This window comes from Saccopteryx bilineata, chromosome 5 (assembly GCF_036850765.1).
Source record: "Saccopteryx bilineata isolate mSacBil1 chromosome 5, mSacBil1_pri_phased_curated, whole genome shotgun sequence".
Taxonomy (NCBI): domain Eukaryota; kingdom Metazoa; phylum Chordata; class Mammalia; order Chiroptera; family Emballonuridae; genus Saccopteryx; species Saccopteryx bilineata.
Genome location: NC_089494.1, coordinates 111,491,868 through 111,514,262, shown reverse-complemented (window position 1 = coordinate 111,514,262; position 22,395 = coordinate 111,491,868).

Below are 22,395 nucleotides of genomic sequence, written 5' to 3'. Positions count from 1 at the left end.
GTACTTTGAAACTTTGACCCTATATATTTTTTACTATTATTATAATTTATAAAATTAATTTTAACAGGGTGATATTGATCAATGAGTGTTCAAATATTTCAGGCAAACATCACTCCATTATTTGATTAGTCAATTATGTTGTATATACATCACTTAAAGCCAAATTATTTTTTGTCACCTTATATCTGTCCCTCTTTGCAGCCTTCCCTCATCTCACCCTCCCCTTCCCATACATCTCCCTCCCTCTGGAAGCCACTTCACTTTTCTCTATATCCATAAGCCTCAGTTTTATATCCTATATATGTGTAAAATCATATAGTTCTTAGCTTTTTTTGATTTACTTATTTCACTCAGTACAATGTTATCGAGTTCCACCCATGTTGTCATAAATTGCAATATGTCATAATTTCTTATGGCTGAGTAGTATCCATTGTATATATGTACCACATCTTCTTTATCCAATCCTCCAATAAAGGGCACTTTGGTTGTTTCCATGTCTTGGCCACTGTGAACAATGCTGCGATGAACATGGAGCTGCATGTGTCTTTACCTGCCAATGTTTTGAGGTCTGGAGGTAGATACTAAGTAGAGAGATTGCTGGCTCATAAGGTAGTTTTATTCTTAATTTTTTGAGGAACCACCATACTTTTTTCCATAATGTTTGTACTAATTTACATTCATACCAACAGTGAATGAGGGTTCCTTTTCCTCTATAGCTTCTACAACACTTGATATTACCTGTCCTATTGATAATAGGCAATCTACCAGGTATGAGGTGATATCTCATTGTAGTTTTAATTTGCATTTCTTGAATAGCTAGTGAAAATGAGCATCTTTTCATATTTCTGTTGGCCTTTTTTTCTGAAGTTGGAAACGGGGAGGCAGTCAGACAGACTCCCACATGCGCCCAACCAAGATCCACCTGGCATGCCCACCAGGGGGTGATGCTCTGCCCATCTGGGGCATTGCTCTGTTGCAACCACAGCCGTTCTAGTGCCTGAGGCAGGGGCCATAGAGCCATCCGCAGCTCCCGGGCCAACTTTGCTCCAATGGAGCCTTGGCTGTGGGAGGGAAAGGGAGAGACAGAGAGGAAGGAGAGGGGAAGAGGTGGAGAAGCAGATGGGCACTTCTCCTGTGTGCCCTGGCCGGGAATCGAACCTGAGACTCCTGCACGCCACTGTTGACCATTTGTATGGCTTGTTGGAAGAAGTGTCTGTTCAGTTCCTCTCCTAATATCTTAATTGGATCTCTTGCTTTTTTGGTTGAAACAAGACAAGGTTGCCCACTCTCTCCACTATTGTTTAAATAGTGCTGGAAGTTGCAGCCAGAGTGATCAGACAAGAGAAAGATACAAAAGGCATTTATATCAGAAAAGAAGAAGTAAAGGTTTCACTTTTTGTAGATGACATGATTCTGTAGATAGAAAACCTGAAAGACTCCACAGAAAAACTAATAGAAACAATAAACTAATACAGTAAGGTCACATGATACAAAATCAAGATACAGAAGTATATTGCTTTCATATATGCAAACAATGAAACTTCTGAAAATGAACTAAAAAATAACTCCTTTTACAGTTGCAACAACAACAAAGAATACCTGGGGATCAACTTAACAAAGAATGTCAAAGATCTATATACTGAAAACTATAAAGCATTTTAAAGGAAATTGAAAAAGGCAAATAAAATGGAAAAATATTTCATGTTCATGGATTGGAATAATCAACATAGTTAATATGGCCATATTATCCAAAGCAATATACAAATTTGATGCAATTCCCATCAAAATTCCAATATCATTTTTTTAAAGAAATGGAACAAAAAATCACCATGTTTGTATAGAACCATAAAAATTCTCAAATAGCCAAAGCATTCTTGAGGAAAAAAACAAAGCTGGAGGTTTTACACTACCTGACCTCAAATTATAATACAATCCACAATAATCAAAACACCACAGTATTGGCAGAAAAATATACACATAAACCAACGGGCCCTATATATTCTTGACTTCCCAGTGACAGAAGGATCATGAGGTTTGCTCTGGAATTGTAAAATCTGATAATACTACATCTATTTTCTTTGTTTCAGAATTTTCTACTAATAGAAGAAAATGGGTCGGTGATTTCCTTTCTTTCACCTGTTCTGTCAATGAACTAACTAACCAGGACGAATTCCTCCCTCATCCTTAAACCGTTGCTTACGCTCTTCTCTCTGACTCTCTTGAATGTACACATAACAGCTTTGAGACAGGTCAGAAATCACCTTTTACACCATGATCCTATTCATATGACATTTTTTTAACTCTTCACCCAGGTCTGTTAGTGATCTCAGTCCAATCTGATACTCTGCAGTCTGTGTAAATGTAGTTTATTTGTTGTATAATAAACATTAAATAGATATTTGCTAAGTGTATAAGTAATAAAATAGCTGTTATATTATCATGTATACTTGCCTCCTATAGCACTTCATATATTATACCAGAGGAAAAAAATATAAAATTCATTTTTGAATCTCATGCACCTGATACAGTGCTTGGGGCATATAGGAGCTCTGAAGTGTTACTGGATAAACTCCATTTGCCTTTTCATATGATGACTATAGAGTAAAATGAACCTTTCTCTTTTGCTTCCACTCCAGTCTGTCAACATTTAGGTCTGGGCTGTTTGGGTAATTAAAAAGGATGGTCACTTGGAGCTAGGTTACGAGGAAAGAATCATGAAGGATTTAGACAGGCTTAAAGTGAGGCTCTTCAGACCGTTGGTTTTTATTACTCACTGAACAGTGAAATAGGGATAGCCTCAGGAGAAGTCTCTGAAATCTTAAAGACACAATCTAAACTTTCAGACACCGAGTTTCATACACTTATTCTACACATGAATATGCACAGATAATCACTTAGAATTTTCTTCTTTTGTTAAGAAAATCAAAAATTCTTTTGTTTTTGCTGTAAAAACAGTGCATGTTTATTACAAAGCACTTACAAGTATGAAAGAGCAACAAGCAGAGAGAAGTACATTGTGCTACATCTCAGAACTAACTAGAAACAGCTATGATTTCCTGACATCATTTTTCTATGCACATATCCAAGTAGAATATTCAAGTAAAATTTCCTTGAAATCCACTCAAATTTTTTTTAAAAGTAAAATAAAAAGAATCTATGTAAATTGCGGAATTGTTAGACATATTCTAAAAGATGCTAGTTCCCTATATCTTTCTCTAATGTAAATATATTGTGACAAAATGCTGAGGTTGCCGGTTCGAAACCCTGAGCTTTCCTGGTCAAGACACATATGGGAGTTGATGCTTCCAGCTCCTCCCCCTTCTCTCTCTCTGTCTCTTCTTCTCCTCTCTAAAATAAATAAATAAATAAATAAATAAATAAATAAATAAATAAATAAATAACTTTAAATATATATATTGTGACAAACATTGAGATTTTGAACATTTTTAATTAATAACTTTAATTTTATACAGGTTCTGTGACTCTCTGCTATGAAAGATGAGGATGTAGCAGCTTGATCTTTTTCCCCACCTTCACTCCATAAGCTGCTTCATTTTAGCTACTTTGACATTAATTGCATCATTATTTTTAAATTGATAATGTTTACAACACAATTTTCTTTACTGTAACAGCATAATTTCAATAATTTCACCAGTTCTTGATATTTGCTTTTTAGCTCCTCCATTGTTTATGTTAAGAATGTATGCTTGGCTTTACCAGGCAGTGGTACAGTGTATAGAACATATGACTGGGATGCAGAGGACCCAGGTTCGAAACCCCAAGGCTACTGGCTTGAGCGTAGGCTCACCAGCTTGAGCACAGGGTCACTGGCTTGAGCATGGGATCATAGACATGACCTCATGGTCACTGGCTTGAGCAAGGGGTCACTCACTCTGCTGTAACCCCCAAGTCAAGGCACATATGAGAAAGCAATCAATGAACAACAAAAAAGCTGCAATGAAGAACTGATGCTTCTCATTTCTCTCCTTTCCTGTCTGTCCTGCTTGTCCCTATCTGTCCCTCTATCTGTTCCTCTCTTGTTTCAGTCACAAAAAAAATTAAAAAATAAAAAAAGGAACATACTTAGGACAATGCTAATTTGAGTTGGGCATTTTGTTTATTCTGCATTTGACATGCATACTTCTTTAATATGATTTTCTGGCTTTGAATGTTGTTTTAGAAAAATTAGAGGAAAACTTGATTTTTTCCTATTCCTGTGTAAGCCTTATCTTTTTACCTGACTTATTATTGTTTCATTTAAATAATCATTAATTTAATTAAGCTATGTTTTGGTGCTGATTATTCAAGTTTGCTAGAACTTCAATTTTCTAATCTAGAGCTCCTATTATCTTTTTTTCAGTAAAATTTTATTTCATTATAATTTAATGTGTTTTACTGTTTCATTTATTTATTTTCTATATTAGGAAATAAGTCATCTTTTTGTTTGATGAAATTTAACCTTTCAGATTGAGTTTTTCTGCTATATTTATTGAAATTATCTACAGATTTTCTGTCAGTAAATTGATTTTTCAGGCACATCAATTATTTTAATTTAATCTTACTCTTTAATTCTTTTTGGTTTTATTACTTTGTTCTTACAGATATTTCTCAATTTGTTGCTTTGTTTATATTATTTTTTATTTTAAAAATCATTTTACCCTTGTAAATATTTTTATTAATTTGTAATTATTAGTATATCTGTATATTTTTAAAATTATGAGGAATTCTTTTCTTCTGTTTACCTGATTTTGTTTCCATCTTGGCAAGGAAATAATCTAGTCTAGTGGTTATGTGTGTAGATTATATAACCAAACGTCCCTCACTCAAACCCTGACTCTGCCATTTAGCTGCTGTTTGACTTTAACAACATTATTTAATCTCTCTGTTATCCAGTTTCCTCCTGTGTAAACTGGGCATGATAGTAACAGTATGTATTTCAAACAGCTATGAAAATAAGCATACAAAGTTTATATCCTAGTACCTGGGAAAAAATAAAACCACTGTAAAAAAATCTTATTCTTTCTATAACCCCTTAAAGAAAAGGTTACCTCTAAACTATAAGTGAAGAAAATACAAAGTTTAATAACATACATATTAAAAAGCATTAAAGCTATAATCAATTAACAAAAAAGAATTTTCTAGAGTAGTAAATGACAACGTAACAAGAGTCTTGCTCCTATTTCTTCTCCTCAATAGCCAAAGTGGAATCCTAACATTCCAAATCCTGAGAATTTTCAGATATCCTCAACCATTTGAGTAAAAAATATTCATTCTTTCTTATCATAGGAGAGAGGTGAAGTGGCCAAAAAGGGCAGAAAAGAGTTAAAACAGGTGTTTTTCAGGGTAAAAAAAAAAAGTTGTGTTCTTCTCTTCTTTCTATTAATAGCTTTACTACTATCCTTACCATTCCTATAGTTCAGCATCGTGATGTAATTAAGTGCTACCCATGAGAAGGTGAAGAGAACCTATTTGGACTCTAGTTTATAACCCTTAGAAGCTTCACTTGTTCTCCCGTCAGTTTAGATGGAAAGGAGACAGCCCCAAGGAAGACCCTGAAAAATTACAGGTTGAAGTCAGGAAAACCTCTGCCTTCCCATGGTCCAGAAATTTTGCATGAATCAGGGGCCATAGATAATGCATTTATTCAGTACTATAAAGTGAAGGAGGTCTTAACAAATGAACTGTTACTGGATATGAGAAATTTGCAGTTTTTATAATTTTCACACTATTTGTCATGGAAGTAAGACTACATTAACTGCAATTCACATGAAATTTAAAAAATAATGGTCTCAGTCTCACTGAATGCAATAAAATTTCCAAGGCTATATGTTGTTTTGGAAACTGATGGAAGTCTTGGAGCAGATTTCTTCAACTGTGTGTGGTGAACCCTAACATCTGGCATCCACAACATCTCAGAAGTGGAGGAGGAGCTTCTGGTTTTTTTTTTAAAAAAAGAAAACTGTACACCCAATGTACTCTCTCCCCTCTCTGTCATTCCCTTAGGTTACAGAAAAGTTAGAAGGAATACCTAGCCCCACCCAGAACAGCAACAACCTGAGGAAGAAATGAGCCTATGAGTGGAAAGAATACTGGCCCTGACCAGGCAATGGCTCAGTGAATAGAGCATTGACATGAGACTCTGAGAACCTAGATTCAAAACCCCAGGGTTGCCAGCTTGAGCACAGGCCCACCAGCTTGAATGCCGGGTCATCAGCTTAAGCATGGGAACATAGACAAAACCCCATGGTCACTGGCTTGAACCCAAGGTCGCTGGCTTTAGCCCCAGGATGCTGGTTTGAGCACAGGGTTACTGGCTTGAGTAAGGGCTCAGCTGGAGCCCCGCCTCCAAGACACATAAGAGAAAGCAATCAACAAACAACTAAGGTACCACAACTACAAATTGATGCTTCTCATCTCTCCGTCTTCTTGTCTGTCTGTCCCTATGTGTACCTCTCTGTCACTCTCTGTCTCTTTTCTGTCTCTTTCACCAAAAAAATAAAAGAAAATAAAGTTACAAATGTAGAAGTTAAATGTATATGACTGATGTGTTAAAGAGGAAAAGAAATCAAATATCTCTTTCTCTTACTCTCTTTGTATGTGCACAGAGGAAATGCCATGTAAGGACACAGCAAGAATTTGGGCATCCACAAGCCAAGCTAAGTGTCCTTACCAGAAACTAACCAAGACAGCACCTTGATTTGGTAATTCCAGCCTCCAGAATGTGAGAAAAACACAATATCTGTTGTTCAAGTCATGTAGTCTATGAACTAACACTTCTAAGAGCAAGGTGGGAGATATTTAACAGATATCATGGTTCCTTATAAAATTATTGGATAAATTATAACATTAGGATAACTTATATAAGCATTCAAAAAATTGTAGATAAATACATGTTCCATAATACACCAAATTTGTAAACCAATTTTAAATTAAATTAATATATACAAACTGAAAGCAATAATTTAAATCCTTTTATATTTGTTTGTAAGGAGTTATTTCTTGAACAGTTCTCATAAAGTAAAATATATAATCAAATATTAAAATATTGTCTACATTGTAATTAATATATTCACATGAATAAAATAAAAAGAAAAAACAAATATTTAAAATATTTGTGAATGTACATAACTGAGGAGAATTAGTATTCAAGAGACCTGTACAAAACAATAAATCAAAAGAAAAATACTAAAAACATATTAGATAAATGAAATAAATAGAAAATACATATCACCAAGTAGAGGGGTTTCTTATTTGATTTGACCAGGGTTAACAGTAAAAGCCACTGGAAAATACATGGAGTGTGTTTCTCAATGAATTTGAAATACTCACCTGCCCTTTCCAGCATGTCCAAGACTTGGTCCAGCTAAAGGTGGATTATTCAGGGTATTTAGACTAAAATTTAAAAAAATCAGTGAATATATAATGTTGTCAATGTTGAAAAAAAAAGAAGGAAGGAAGGAAGGAAGGAAGGAAGGAAGGAAGGAAGGAAGGAAGGAAGGAAGGGAGGGAGGAAGGAAGGAAGGAAGGGAGGGAGAGAAAGAAGAAAGAAAGAAGGAAAGAAAGAAAGAAAGAAAGAAAGAAGGAAGGAAGGAAGGAAGGAAGGAAGGAAGGAAGGAAGGAAGGAAGGAAGGAAGGAAGGAGGGAAGGAAGGAAAGAAAGAAAGAAAGAAAGAAAGAAAGAAAGAAAGAAAGAAAGAAAGAAAGAAAGAAAGAAAGAAAGAATTGAAAAAGTATATTCACAAACTGTTGGTGAAGATATAAATTAGTAAATCTAATGTAAAAAAGTTGCAATATATCAGAAATTCATTTCTTAGGTATATTTTAAAAGCTAGCCTATATGAAGAAGTTCATGATTATGGAAATGTTTATTGTTGCAAAGTTTAAGATATTTGAAACTATGTAAATGATCTTCAAAAATAAAATGGATATATAATTAATAGAATATACATTCAGTGATATAAAGTATTTAAAGTGAATAAACCAGACTACATATACTAACCTGGATTTCAAAACATAATGTAAAAACAAAATCAGCAGAAAAAAACATAAATATCATATTAACTCATTAATGAAAAATAAAATATTATAAAATGTCTATGGAATGCACATATAATGGAAAGAGGAACTATGCATAAGGCATAAAATGCAAATTTCTTGCATTGATTTCCTCAGAGCAGGTGCCAAAATGGAGGTGCCAAAATGACACATCTGATCTAAAAATGTCACACCCATGTCAAATGTGCTCCAACTGATTGGTTAGTATATGAAAATTCATTATTTTATTATAAATTCTGCCTTTTGAGGTATTTCTTTAAAAAACATATTTAAGATAAGGGGTACATAGATGTACTATCATCTGGATTACAGATTAAATTTCATGAAATAAAGATGTAACTTATTAAATATTAATGTTTTCCATTTACAGGTCACAAGAAAGCACAACCTAACAAATCTTGAAATTAGATTTAACATATATTATATATATATATGTATATATAGTTTATATATATATAATTCATTTTTCTTGCATGTTAATTCTTACATCATTAGTTTTATATTTTGGACTCATAAAGTTATGTCTCACAAAATGTCTTACAACAAAAATGATAGACAGAAGTAATTGTCATAACTCTTAAGGAAAAATTATCTACCCTATCTTTCAATGACTTTCAGAAACTACTCATTTATAGCATTTAACAGTAGAAACCTTTGCAGAACAGCACATTTGGCTTTTTTAAGTATTGAATGTGAAATCTGGATTTTACATTTCTGGCCAGAAGCCACTCACTGGTATTGATTTTCAAAAGCACATTCTTCTCATCACTTTCTCTTGACTGATATGATCGATTCCATTAAGTTTCCTTCCCAACCTGAAGCTTCTCTAAACTCATGCACTCTGGATTCTATTTGTGTTGGAGTGAGATGGAGTCATGGAGAGATGGAATTTTGGTGAAAGGTGAGAAAATGAAGGCATCCATCTAGTGGTGTCAGAAAAATGCAAGACAAGCTTGACTCCTATTCTAAGTGAGGCACTGGCTTCAGTTACAGGGTTCCATCATGTATAGCCTACTGTGTGGAAAGAAGATTGAACTTCCCAGTCCATTTCATAAGTCTGCACATACTGACGATGAAAATTTTAACTTGCTAATAAAAATGAAAAGAAAACATAAGTTTAGGAGAATATTCAGAAGTTATTAAAATAAAAATTACTATTTTATTATGCAGTGCAAATGACAATAAATGTTTTCCTGAATGTGTAGATGTGTTTGAAAACATTTCTGTATGGTTTATTACAAACTATCTACTTAATGTTCTGTTTTTTATTTTGGTTTCCTTAGTATCACAGGAGATCTTACCATAACAACAATTCATACCACTCACTTTAAAACTGAGGATGCTAATTTCAACTTGTCAAGAACAAAGAGATGAAATGTGAGGAAAGTACCCCACAAGAGGCAGGTTTTTGTGCAGCAAGAATGATATTTACTATTTCTATTGTGAAGCTGATGTGTAAAATTTGGACTGTCTTGCCAGTGATCAGAATCTAAGGCATTTATTTTTTTCTACAAAAGGATCTCAGATAAACATCTTTAATAAAACTCATGACTCCCTCTTGGCCTGGACTTCAGTATCCTGTGATTTTAGGATTCAGTCTAATACAAATGCATACAACACAGCTAAGTTCCAGTTTTTATAACTATCTTTTCTTCTATCTCTAAGTACTGTAATACTATCATGTGTATTGTCTTGCAACTATAATTTAAATATTAGGGCAGTATAACTACTGTTAAAACTTCTTCAGATAACTATCTAGAGTTAGAGACTCAAAGAGAATAACTTGTTATGATATATATGCTTTCTCCATTAAAGTTGTTTTTTTATTTGTAAGAGGGCATTGAAATAGTGTTCTTTAAATGCAAACATACTTTAAATGAACAACATGTAATTCTTTGATCAGTCACCTCTTTCAGGTGTGTGATGCTTAATTCTGTGTGCCAATTTTACTGGGGATGGAGTATCCAGACACTTAAATAAATATTATCTTGGGAATTTCTATGAGAGTGCTTTTGGACAAAATTAACACTTAAATTAGTAGACTGAGCAAAGAAGATTGATTCCATTTGTGGGTGAGCTCCATCCAATCAGTTTAAGGTCTAAATGGAACAAAAGAGCTGACCCTTTCACACACAAAAAAGAAGATTCTTCCTGTCTGATAGTTTTTGACTTGAAACATGGGCTTTTTCCTGCCTTTGAACTCAAACTAAACATCAACTCAGCTCTTCCTGCGTCTCAAACATTTCTGCTTTCATTTTCTACACTGGAGCTATACCATTAACTCTGCTCAGCCTCCAGCTTGTCAACTGACCCTGCAGGTTTTGGGAACTGCAAGCCTCTGTGATCACTTGAGCTAATTCTGTGTACTAAATCTCTTTGTCTCTCTATATTTACATTCAATTAGTCCTGTTTTCCTAGAGAACCCTGACTAATACTAATATAGTCTGAATGAGTTCAGGAAATTATGTAGTAGTTAGTGCAATGCAATGTCAAGTTTTGAGTAATAAATTAAGATCACTCTATTCTTGCCAGATGTCAACATAAAGAAACGAAGAAGACATATTAAACAGATCACAGTTGACTGATATAGAACAAATTATTATTTTAACTACTTTAGGTAATAAATGAAAAATTTGGAAAAATTATTAAATATTTTGTCTATCTCTTCATTTAAAATTTTTAAACAATCATTTATTAGTGCTTTTAAATGTAATAAAATAAATAAAAATAAATAAAATATCAAAGTTTTGAAATGATCCAAATTTCACCAACACTTATCTGTCACAATAGTTTATGATAACCATTTTTTTAAATTTATCTTATTAATTATTATTTATCACCTTAGGCTTAACACTTTCTTTTTATCTTTGAAGTTGATTTACAACAAAAATAAGGGGCTAAAATTTGATAAGTATTTCTCCTCATTAAATTCTTTTTTCCTCACACACAGTTATATTATTTAAAGAAATCCCAACTTCAGAAATAAAGATATGACATTGTTGGTTTCAACATTTTTTAAAAACACACTAAACAAAAAAGTAGAAATACAATAAGCATTTTATTTTTTGTGAATTTCAATTTACAAGTAAATTTTAGGCTTTAATAAAGTATAGTCAAATCTCACTAGGCTGCATCTATAAAGAAATAGAATGAAAAATAACAACTATTAACCAACTATAATTATATCAATATTTATAAGACACACACTCCTCAACCAGAAGAAACACTCTTCAAGCACAGTGAACGTATAAGATAAACCATATTTGGGAGCATAAAGCAAGTCTCAATGTATAGTTTATACATTCAATGTGTATTGTCTCTCTGCATTACAGTTAGAAATTAATAACAAGAGTTATCTAAAAATCTCTTGATATAAGCAAAAGAAACAAAATATTTCTAAATGACATACATCAATGAAAAGATCATCATGTTACTTTCTAAAACTCAGCTGAAACAGTGCTTAGGAAAAATAAGTTTAGAATTGAACAGGCTCATTAAAATAAAAATAGAAAAAAATAATATTTTTTAATCTTATTTTTATTAATTTTATTGCAGTGACATTGATAAATCAGGGTACATATGTTCCGAGAAAACATCTCCAGATTATTTTGACCTTTGATTATGCTGCATACCCCTCACTCAAAGTCAAATCGTCCTCTGTCACCTTCTATCTGGTTTTCTTTGTGCCCCTAACTTCCCCCCACTCCCTCCCTCTCCTTCCTCCCCCCTTCTTCACCCTCCACCCCACTCCCTATTACCATCACATTCTTGTCCATGTCTCTGAGTCTCATTTTTATGTCCCATCTATGCATTGGTTCGTGTAGTTCTTAGTTTTTTTTCTGATTTACTTATTTTACTCCATATAATGTTATCAAGGTCCATCCATGTTATTGTAAATGATCCGATGTCATCATTTTATAGCTGAGTAGTATTCCATAGTATATATGTACCAAAGCTTTTTAATCCACTCGTCCTCTGACGGACACTTGGGCTGTTTCCAGATCTTCGCTATTGTGAACAATGCTGCTATAAACATGGGGGTGCATTTCTCCTTCTGGAACCATGCTATGGTGTTCTTGGGGTATATTCCTAAAAGTGGGATGGCTGGGTCAAAAGGCGGTTCGATTTTCAATTTTTTGAGGAATCTCCATACTGTTTTCCACAGTGGCTGCACCAGTCTGCATTCCCACCAGCAGTGTAGGAGGATTTACTTTTCTCCACATCCTCGCCAGCACTTATTCTGTGTTGTTTTGTTGATGAGCACCATACTGGCTGGTGTGAGGTCATATCTCATTGTGGTTTTAATTTGCATTTCTCTAATGATTAATGATGTTGAGCATTTTTTTCATATGCCTATTGGCCATCTGTATATCCTCTTTGGAGAAGTGTCTATTCATTTCTTTTGCCCATTTTTTGATTGGATTGTTTGTCTTTCTGGTGTTGAGATTTACAAGTTCTTTATAAATTTTGGTTATTAACCCCTTATCAGACATACTGTCAAATATGTTCTCCCATTGTGTAGTTTGTCTTTTTATTCTATTCTTATTGTCTTCGGCCGTGCAAAAGCTTTTTAGTTTGATATAGTCCCATTTGTTTATCCTGTCTTTTATTTCCCTTGCCTGTGGAGATAAATCAGCAAATATATCACTGCAAGAGATGTCGGAGAGCTTACTGCCTATGTTTTCTTCTAAGATATTTATGGTTTCACGCCTTACATTTAAGTCTTTTATCCATTTTGAGTTTATTTTTGTGAATGGTGTAAGTTGGTGGTCCAGTTTCATTTTTTTGCAGGTTGCTGTCCAATTTTCCCAACACCATTTGTTGAAGAGGCTGTCTTTACTCCATTGTATTTCCTTACCTCCTTTATTAAATATCAGTTGTCAATAGAGCTGTGGGTTTATTTCTGGGTTCTCTGTTCTGTTCCATTGATCTATGTGCCTATTCTTATGCCAGTACCAGGCTGTTTTGAGTACGATGGCCTTGTAGTATAGCTTGATACCAGGAAGTGTGATACCTCCCACTTTATTCTTCTTTTTTAAGATTGCTGAAGCTATTTGTGTTCTCTTTTGGTTCCATATAAATTTTTGGAATATGTGATCTATATCTTTAAAGTATGTTACTGGTATTTTAATTGATATTGCATTGAATTTATAAATTACTTTGGGTAATATAGACATTTTAATAATGTTTATTCTTCCTAACCATGAGCATGGTATATGCTTCCACTTGTTGGTATCTTCCTTGATTTCTTTTATCAATGTTTTATAATTTTCTGAGTACAAGTCTTTAGTCTCCTTGGTGAAATGTACTCCTAGGTACTTTATTTTTTTGGTTGTAATTGTGAAGGGGATTGTTTCCTTAATTTCTCTTTCTGATTGTTCATTGTTGGTGTATAAAAATGCCTCTGATTTCTGAGTATTAATTTTATATCCTGCCACCTTGCTGAATTCATTGATCAGGTCCAGTAGTTTTTTGACTGAGACTTTAGGATTTTCTATATACAATATCATATCATCTGCAAATAATGATAGCTTTACTTCTTATTTTCCAACTTGAATGCCTTTTATTTCTTCTTCTTGTCTGATTGCTGTGGCTAGGATTTCCAGGACTATGTTAAATAAGAGTGGTGAAAAGAGGCACCCCTGCCTTGTTCCTGATCTTAAGGGGATTGCTTTTAATTTTTGCCCATTGAGTATGATGTTGGCTGTGGGTTTGTCATAGATGGATTTTATCATGATGAGGTATGTTCCCTGTATTTCCACTTTGCTGAGAGTTTTGATCATGAATGGGTGCTGGATTTTATCAAATGCTTTTTCTGCATCTATTGAAATTATCATGTTGTTTTTCTCCTTCCTTTCATTTATGTGATGAGTAACATTGATAGATTTGGGAATACTGTACCAGCCTTGCCTTCCCAGAATAAATCCCACTTGATCATGGTGTATGATTTTTTCCATATATTGTTGGATCCGGTTTGCTAATATTTTGTTGAGGATTTTAGCATCTATATTCATCAGGGATATTGGCCTATAATTTTCTTTCTTTGTGTTGTCTTTGCCTGGTTTTGGAGTCAGAATTATGCTTACCTCATAAAAGGAGCTTGGAAGTATTCCTTCCTCTTGAATTTTTTGAAATAGCTTGAGAAGGATAGGAGTTAGTTCTTCTTTGAATAGTTGGTAGAATTCACTTGGGAAGCCATCTGACCCAGGATTTTTCTTTGTTGGGAGTTTTTTGATAACTGTTTTGATCTCATTTGGTGTAATCGGTCTGTTTAGGTTTTCTGATTCTTCCAGACTGATTTTTGGAAGATTGTATGTATCAAGGAATTTGTCCATTTCATCTAGGTTGTCTAGTTTTTTGGCATACAGTTCTTCATAGTATTTTCTTACAATCCTTTGTATTTCTGTTGTGTCGGTTGTTATTTCTCCTCTCTCATTTCTAATTTTATTTATTTGAGTCCTCTCTCTCTCTTTCTTGGTGAGTCTAATTAAAGGTTCATCAATCTTGTTTATCTTTTCAAAAAACCAGCTCCTAGTTTCATTGATCCTCTGTATTGTTTCTTTAGTCTCTATGTCATTTATTTCTACTCTGATCTTTATTATTTCCTTCCTTTTACTACATTTGGGCTTTACTTGCTGTTCTTTTTCTACTTCTTTTAGATGCAGGGTTAAGTTGTTTATTTGAACTTTTTCTAGCTTCTTAAAGTGTGCCTGTAGTGCTATGAACTTCCCTCTCATCACTGCTTTTGCTGTGTCCCATAAATTTTGAGTTGTTGTATGCTCGTTATCATTCGTTTCTAGGAATTTTTTTTATCTCTTCTTTGATCTCATTCTTAATCCATTCATTATTTAACAACCTGCTATTTAGTTTCCATGTGTTTGAGAATTTTTGAGCTTTTCTGTTGTGGTTGATTTCTAGTTTCATGCCATTGTGACCAGAGAAAGTGTTTGATATTATTTCAATCTTCTTAAATTTGTTGAGACCACTTTTGTGCCTTAACATGTGGTCTATCCTAGAGAATGTACCATGAGCACTTGAAAAGAATGTATATTCTGCTGCTTTATAGTGAAAGGTTCTGTAGATATCTATTAAATCGAGTTGATCTAGTGTGTCCTTTAAGTCTGCTGTTTCTTTGTTAATTTTCTTTCTTGAGGATCTATCTAGTGATGTTAGTGGGGTATTAAAATCCCCTACTATTATAGTGTTGCTGTTGATCTCGCTCTTTATATCCATCAAAGTCTGCTTTATATATTTAGGTGCGCCTATATTAGGTGCGTAGATATTTATAATAGTTATATCTTCCTGTTGGATTGCTCCCTTTATCATTATGTAGTGGCCTTCTTTATCTCTTACTATATTCTTTGTTTTAAAGTCCATTTTGTCTGATATAAATATTGCTACCCCAGCTTTTTTTTATTTCCATTTGCATGAAATGTTTTTTTCCACCCTTTTACATTCAACCTATGTGCATCTTTTGTTTTAAGGTGTGTCTCTTGTAGAGAGCATATGTATGGGTCCTGTTTTCTTATCCATGCAGCTACTCTATGTCTTTTTGATTGGATCATTTAATCCATTTACATTTAGGGTTATCATTGACATGTAGTTGTTTATTGTCATTTTATTCTTTAAACCTGTATTCCTCTTTTGCTATATTCTTTTCCCACTTTGATCTGTTTACAACAGGCCCCTTAACATTTCCTGCAGCATTGGTTTGGTTGTAATGAATTTCTTGAGTTTTTTTTTTTTTTTTGTCTGGGAAACTTTTTATTTCTCCTTCAATTTTAAATGATAGCCTTGCTGGATAAAGTAGTCTTGGTTGTAGGTTCTTGTTCTGCATTACTTTGAATATTTCTTGCCATTCCCTTCTGGCTTCATGTGTTTCTGTTGAGAAGTCGGATGTCATCCTTGTGGGGACTCCTTTGTAGGTGATAGCCTACTTTTCTTTAGCAGCTTTTAATATTTTCTCTTTATCACTTAGCTTTGGATTTTAATTATGATGTGTCTTGGTGTAGGTTTCTTTGGGTTTCTTTTTAGTGGAGTTCTCTGTGCTTCTTGAATTTGTGAGAGTTTCTCCTGCATTAATTTAGGGAAGTTTTCAGCTATGATATGATTGAAAAAAGCCTCTATCCCTTGTTCTTTCCCTTCTTCTTCAGGAACCCCTATGATGTGGATGTTATTTCTCTTTATGTTGTCACAGAGCTCTCTAAGAGTTTCCTCAGACTTTTTGAGTCTCTTTACTTTTTTCTTCTCTGCTTTCATGCCTTCATTCCAGTTGTCCTCCAACTCGCTGATTCGATCCTCAGCTGTATCCATCCTGTTTTTAATTCCTTCCATTGTGGTCTTCATTTCTGATATTGTATTTGTCATCTCCAACTGATTCTTTTTTAATATTTCAATATCCTTTTTTATACTTGCTATTTCTTTATTTAGGTGTTTGTGATGACCATCCATTGTTGTTCTAAGATCCCTAAGCATCCTTACAATCATTATTTTAAACTCCGCATCCGGAAGTTTGATTATTTTCATATCACTCAGTTCATCTCCTAAAGATTTGTCTTGTGGTTTCATTTGGATTGCACTTCTTTGTCTTCTTACTGTGCCTACCCAGGGTGTTTCCTTTGTAGAGCTGGTTGAGTCTAGGCCTGGTGTTGTTTGCCTCTAGTTTTTACTTGTGTTGTTTCTAAGTCTTCTTGGGTTGGCATCAGCTATTATTTGTAATCCACTTTAGGATTTGGGCCACTTTGAAGTCTTGATTTATTTGTTTTCTTAACAGGTGATTGTCTTGTTTGCTGATCTCAGCAGGGGGCTTATTTGAAACTGTATCCAGGAATGCGGTGGGTGTGACCTGAGGCTCTGAAGTCCTCTTCTGCCAGTTAATCTCTCTGGGGGCGGGTTTCTTTCTCAGCTTCAGTAGGGGGAGGTGTATCTCAGATCTCCAAGGAGACTTGAGTTACTGCCCCTCTTCCCCACTTCTTATTTTCAGCTGTGTCTTGTTGCGCTGATTGGAGCTGGAGAGATGTCTGTATCTCTGTGACCAGGTTTGTTGTGGCTCTCTCCCCTCTGTCTCTGTGGACGAGCAGGTGGACGCCGCCATCTAGAAAAAACTAATATTTGTAACTAAATATCTACCTTAAAATTAAGAGAACAGAGAAAAAATTAAACAGAAGAAAAAAATAATAAATATAAAAGCAGAAAACAATGAAAAAAGCAGAAATATACCAGAGAATATTAACGCAACAAAACAATTTTTCTTTAAATAGATCAATAAAATTGATAAAACTTCAGCCAAGCTGATCATAAAATATAAGAAAAAAGTAAATTAGCAATATCAGGAAAAGGAAGGTGACATTACTGCAAATCTCCTTAAGTTAAAACAAGTTAATAAGAGAATGTTATGGAGATCTCTATGTCAATGCATTCACAATCTTATATAAAATGGACAAGTACTTTAAATGACAACAAACTAAAAACCTCATTCAAGAAGTAATCTATAATCTAAATAGTTGTTTATTCATGAAAGAAACTGATATTGTAGATAAAACCTTCTTCACATAAAACTCTAGTTTGATATGACATCATTAGGGAATTCTACCTAAAACTAAAGGAAGGAACAATTCCAATTCTACATCGTTTTCAGAAAATAGAGTAGTAACAGGAAACTCCTTCCAGCTCATCATCTAAGACCAATATTACCCTGATACATAAACCAGACATAACAAGAGAAAATCACAGAACAGCATTGCTCATGAACACAGAAATAAAAGTCAGTAACAAATGTTTTAGTAAATTAAATTTAATGAACTATAAAAAGATAACACTGGGGAACAATTTTTGTTTTAATTTTCTGTTGCATGAGGTTTTAGAACTGTTTCTATATATTTCTACATTGCTGATTCCAAATCTGTAATCCGTTTTTGGTGCATGTTCTAGTTTTTATGAAATTTTAATTTCTTTTTGTTAGTTAATGGCATGCATTGGTTTTTAAATTGGAGTAAAAGGGCAACAACTCTTGGATTGAACATAACCACAAGGCAATTAATGTTTTACAAACATCACTTTTACATAATTGTAGTTGGTTTTTTTATTATTTATTTTTATTTTTTTGTATTTTTCTGAAGTTGGAAACGAGGAGGCAGTCAGACAGACTCCCGCATGCGCCCGACCGGAATCCACCCGGCATGCCCACCAGGAGGCAATACTCTGCCCACCTGGGGCGTCATTCTGTTGCAACCAGAGCTATTCTAGTGTGTGAGTCAGAGGCCACTGAGCCATCCTCAGCGCCCAGGCAAACTTTGCTCCAATGGAGCCTTGGCTACAGGAGGGGAAGAGAGACACAGAAAGGAAGGAGAGGGGGAGGGGTGGAGAAGCAGATGGGCGCTTCTCCTGTGTGCACTGGCTGGGAATTGAACCTGGGACTCCTGCATGCCAGGCCGACGCTCTACCACTGAGCCAACAGCCAGGGCCTAATTGTAGTTGTTTTCAAATGTAAAAAAATATTATCTGATAAAAACACCTTCTTATTTTGTTTTAAGATTGAATCATGGCTTGTTTGAGTAGGCGTAAATGTAAAATTAGTCCTGACACCTTCTATTACATATGTGGCTGTTACACACCTCAATGTCAAAGGTGCAATATTTCATCATTTGTGACACATGCATATATTGCCTATTCTCAAGTTCCCCTTAGCGATCAAGATAGGAATTGGGTTCCTCATATTGTGTGTCACAACTGTGAGGAAATGCTTTGTGACTGGACAAAAGAAAAACGCAAAGAAATGCTTTTTGGTATTCCCATGGTTTGGCGTGAACCTAAGGACCACAGCAGTGACTGTTATTTCTGTCTGATCCATACAAAGGGCATCGGCAAGAAAAAATGACGTACGATTGCATATCCTAATATTTCTTCAGCAATACGACCTATCCCACACTCAGAGACATTCCTGGTTCCAGTTTTCAATGGTTTTATTTTTTACAGGGACAGAAAGAGAGTCAGAGAGAGAGAGAGATGGGGACAGAGACAGAAACGGAGAGAGATGAGAAGCATCAATTATCAGTTTTTCCTTGCGACACTTTAGTTGTTCAGTGATTGCTTTCTCATATGTGCCTTGACCATGGGCCTTCATCAGACCGAGTAACCCTTGCTCGAGCCAGTGACCTTGGGTCCAAGCTGGTGAGCTTTTTGCTCAAACCAGATGAGCCCGCACTCAAGCTGGCAACCTCAGGATCTCGAACCTGGGTTCTCCGCATCCCAGTCCAACACTCTATGCACTGCACCACCACCTGGTCAGGCCCAGTTCCAGTTTTCAATGGTTTTATTACTTCTAATGACAAAGAAAGTGAACATGGTGATCAAGTGTATTTTGCATGAGAAAATGGTTGTAGAATCCGAAGGGTCTTCTTCTGATGCCCAGCAATCATTAACCCCTCAGCAGTTTAGCTAACCTAAATTGAATAACTTAGTAAAAATGACATAAAAATTGTCCTCGACTTTCTGAAGTATGAGGAGCATAACTGGATCATTTGTGCAGATCTTAAAATGGTAAATTTCCTGCTAGGAAAACAGAGAGGTTTTACGAAGTATCCATGCTTTTTGTGTTTGTGGGACAGCCGAGCTTGGGGGAAACACTGGACACAGAAGGAGTGGTTGAAATGTGAAGCTCTGGAAGTAGAGATGCAAAATATTGTGAATGAACCTGCAGTTAATGGAGACAGGATCATTTTTCCCCCACTTCACATCAAACTTGGCTTAATGAAGCAGTTTGTTCAGGCTTTGAATAAAGAAAGTGAATGCTTTCAACATATTATTTCTGCTTTTCCTGCCTTGTCTTTCGAGAAGATAAAAGCAGGTGTATTCGATGAACCTCAAATCCAAACCCTCGTACATGACAAAGAATTTGCCAGGAAGATGAATAAGGAGGAGAAAGTGGCATGACAGTCTTTTGTGGCAGTTACAAAGAACTTCCTTGGCAACAAAAAAGCTGAAAAATATGAACTTCTGGTTCAAAGGATGCTGTTGGCTTTCTGCTACATTGGATGTAACTTGAGCTTTAAGATTCACTTCCTGAACAGTCACCTTGATAAGTTTCCTGAAAATCTTGGAACTGTTACTGGTGGGCAGGTTATTGCTGGAACATCAAACGAGATTGTTTTCAACAAGTACACAAATGCAAGAGCTACAAACGCAAATTTTTGCCTGAATAGAATTTAAATAAGTTTTGCACAAATTTTATGATTAAAATAAGTTTTTTAATATGTTCTATTTTGAAATTGTAGACAAATTCTGATGCAATCATATCTTTTAGTGTATTAGTGTATTACTGCATTATATAAATTATTATATTTTCACAAAGATGATGCCCAAGAAGACATTCTATTTCATTATGTTAAACTAAATGTTGAAAATTTTACAATAAGATGAAAACCTAAAATCTTGAATTGCAAAATAACTGTAGTTTACAGAGAAAAACTAATGTCAGATTTTTTTAAATTTTTTTTTTTATTTATTTTAGGGAGAAGAGAGAAAGGGAGAGAGAGAGACAGAGAGGGAGAGAAAGAGGAGAGAGAGACAGAGAGAGAAGGTGGGAAGGAGCTGGAAGCATCAACTCCTATATGTGCCTTGACCAGGCAAGCCCGGGGTTTCGAACCGGCGACCTCAGCATTTCCAGGTCGACGCTTTATCCACTGTGCCACCACAGGTCTAATGTCAGATTTAAGATCAGAACACTCGAATTAGGTAAGAACAAGTGTTTTTGTGGATGCAGCAAAAATTTTGTTCCCCACTGTAATACATCATGACTAAATGGGGTTTATCTTGGCCCTGGCTTGTGGCTCAGGAGATAGAGTGTCAGCCCAGGGTATGGACATTCCAGGTTCAATTCCTGGTGAAGAATTGAACAGAAACCACCATCTGCTTCTCTTTTCATCTCCCCCCCCCCTTCTCTCCCTTATCCCCTCCCACAGCCAATGACTAGAGATCAAACTTGCAACCTTGGCATATTAGGAAGCTCTAACCAACTGGGCTACGCAGCCAGGGCTAAAGTATCTTTATAAATATCTTTTTAGATTTAAATAGTGCTATAATTAATTAATTGGATGATGACAAAAATTTGTTAATTTATGCCTGTGTGTTAATACCTGTGTGTTTGATCTACATTAGCAATAAGATTTTTACTAAAATTAAGATTAGCCTGACCAGGCGGTGGTGCAGTGGATAGAGCATCAGACTGGGATACGGAAGGACCCAGGTTCGAGACCCCAAGGACACCAGCTTGAGCGCGGGCTCATCTGGTTTGAGCAAATGCTCATCAGCTTGGACCCAAGGTCGCTGACTCCAGCAATGGGTTATTTGGTCTGCTGAAGGCCCGTGGTCAAGGCTCATATGAGAAATCAATCAATGAACAACTAAGGTGTAACAGTGCACAACAAAAAACTAATGATTGATGCTTCTCATCTCTCCATTCCTGTCTGTCTGTCCCTGTCTATCCCTCTCTCTGACTCTCTCTGTCTCTGTAAAAATAAATAATAAATAAAAAATTAAAAAAAATTAAGATTAGATTTCATAAACAAATTTTATTTTTATTTTAATAATAAATTGTTAAAATATATTAAATATGATGGAAAACACAGAATGTTAATTGCAATTGCAATATGTTATAACTGTAACACTGGTTTACTCTAGGAAATGGTTACATAGGACTAAGACACTCCAGAAATCATATAAATCTACTAAAGAGTTTCTACTTGTACCTTTTCTGCATTTGGTTTAACATCCTCAGTTATTGTATTTTAAAGTGAATTGAGCTCATTTGATATATTTGGGTTGTGTTTTATAACATTCTTAGTTGGCTTGAATGATTTTTAAATCCATGTATTATATGGTAACAGATATTTATATTCAGTCAATGGCCTTAAGAGAAACTCAATTTTTACAACATACTTGCTCATAATCTACATGGGAATACTACTAATATAAATTAAAAGATTGAATTTTGACCCATGATTAAAAAAAAAGTTTACACAAAATTTAAATTGTTTGAAATAATATGCTCTTCATTATTCAAAGGAATTTAAAGATACTGGTTATTAGCTTGATTCTCTGAATTAAAGTAAAGATTTGACTGATACTGGGTCAAGTTAATGCTAACTGTAAAAATTATTTGGACTCATACATTATAGCCTTTGTTATAACAATAGATAACAGAATATATTAAATTGGAAGGGAATGTTGTATATATAAAACGAACAATTTTAGCCTATAACAGAAGACAATATATATAATAAAGCTCTAATATTAAGATTTATTGAATTGATGATGAAAATATTTGGATTTTAATGTTACTTAA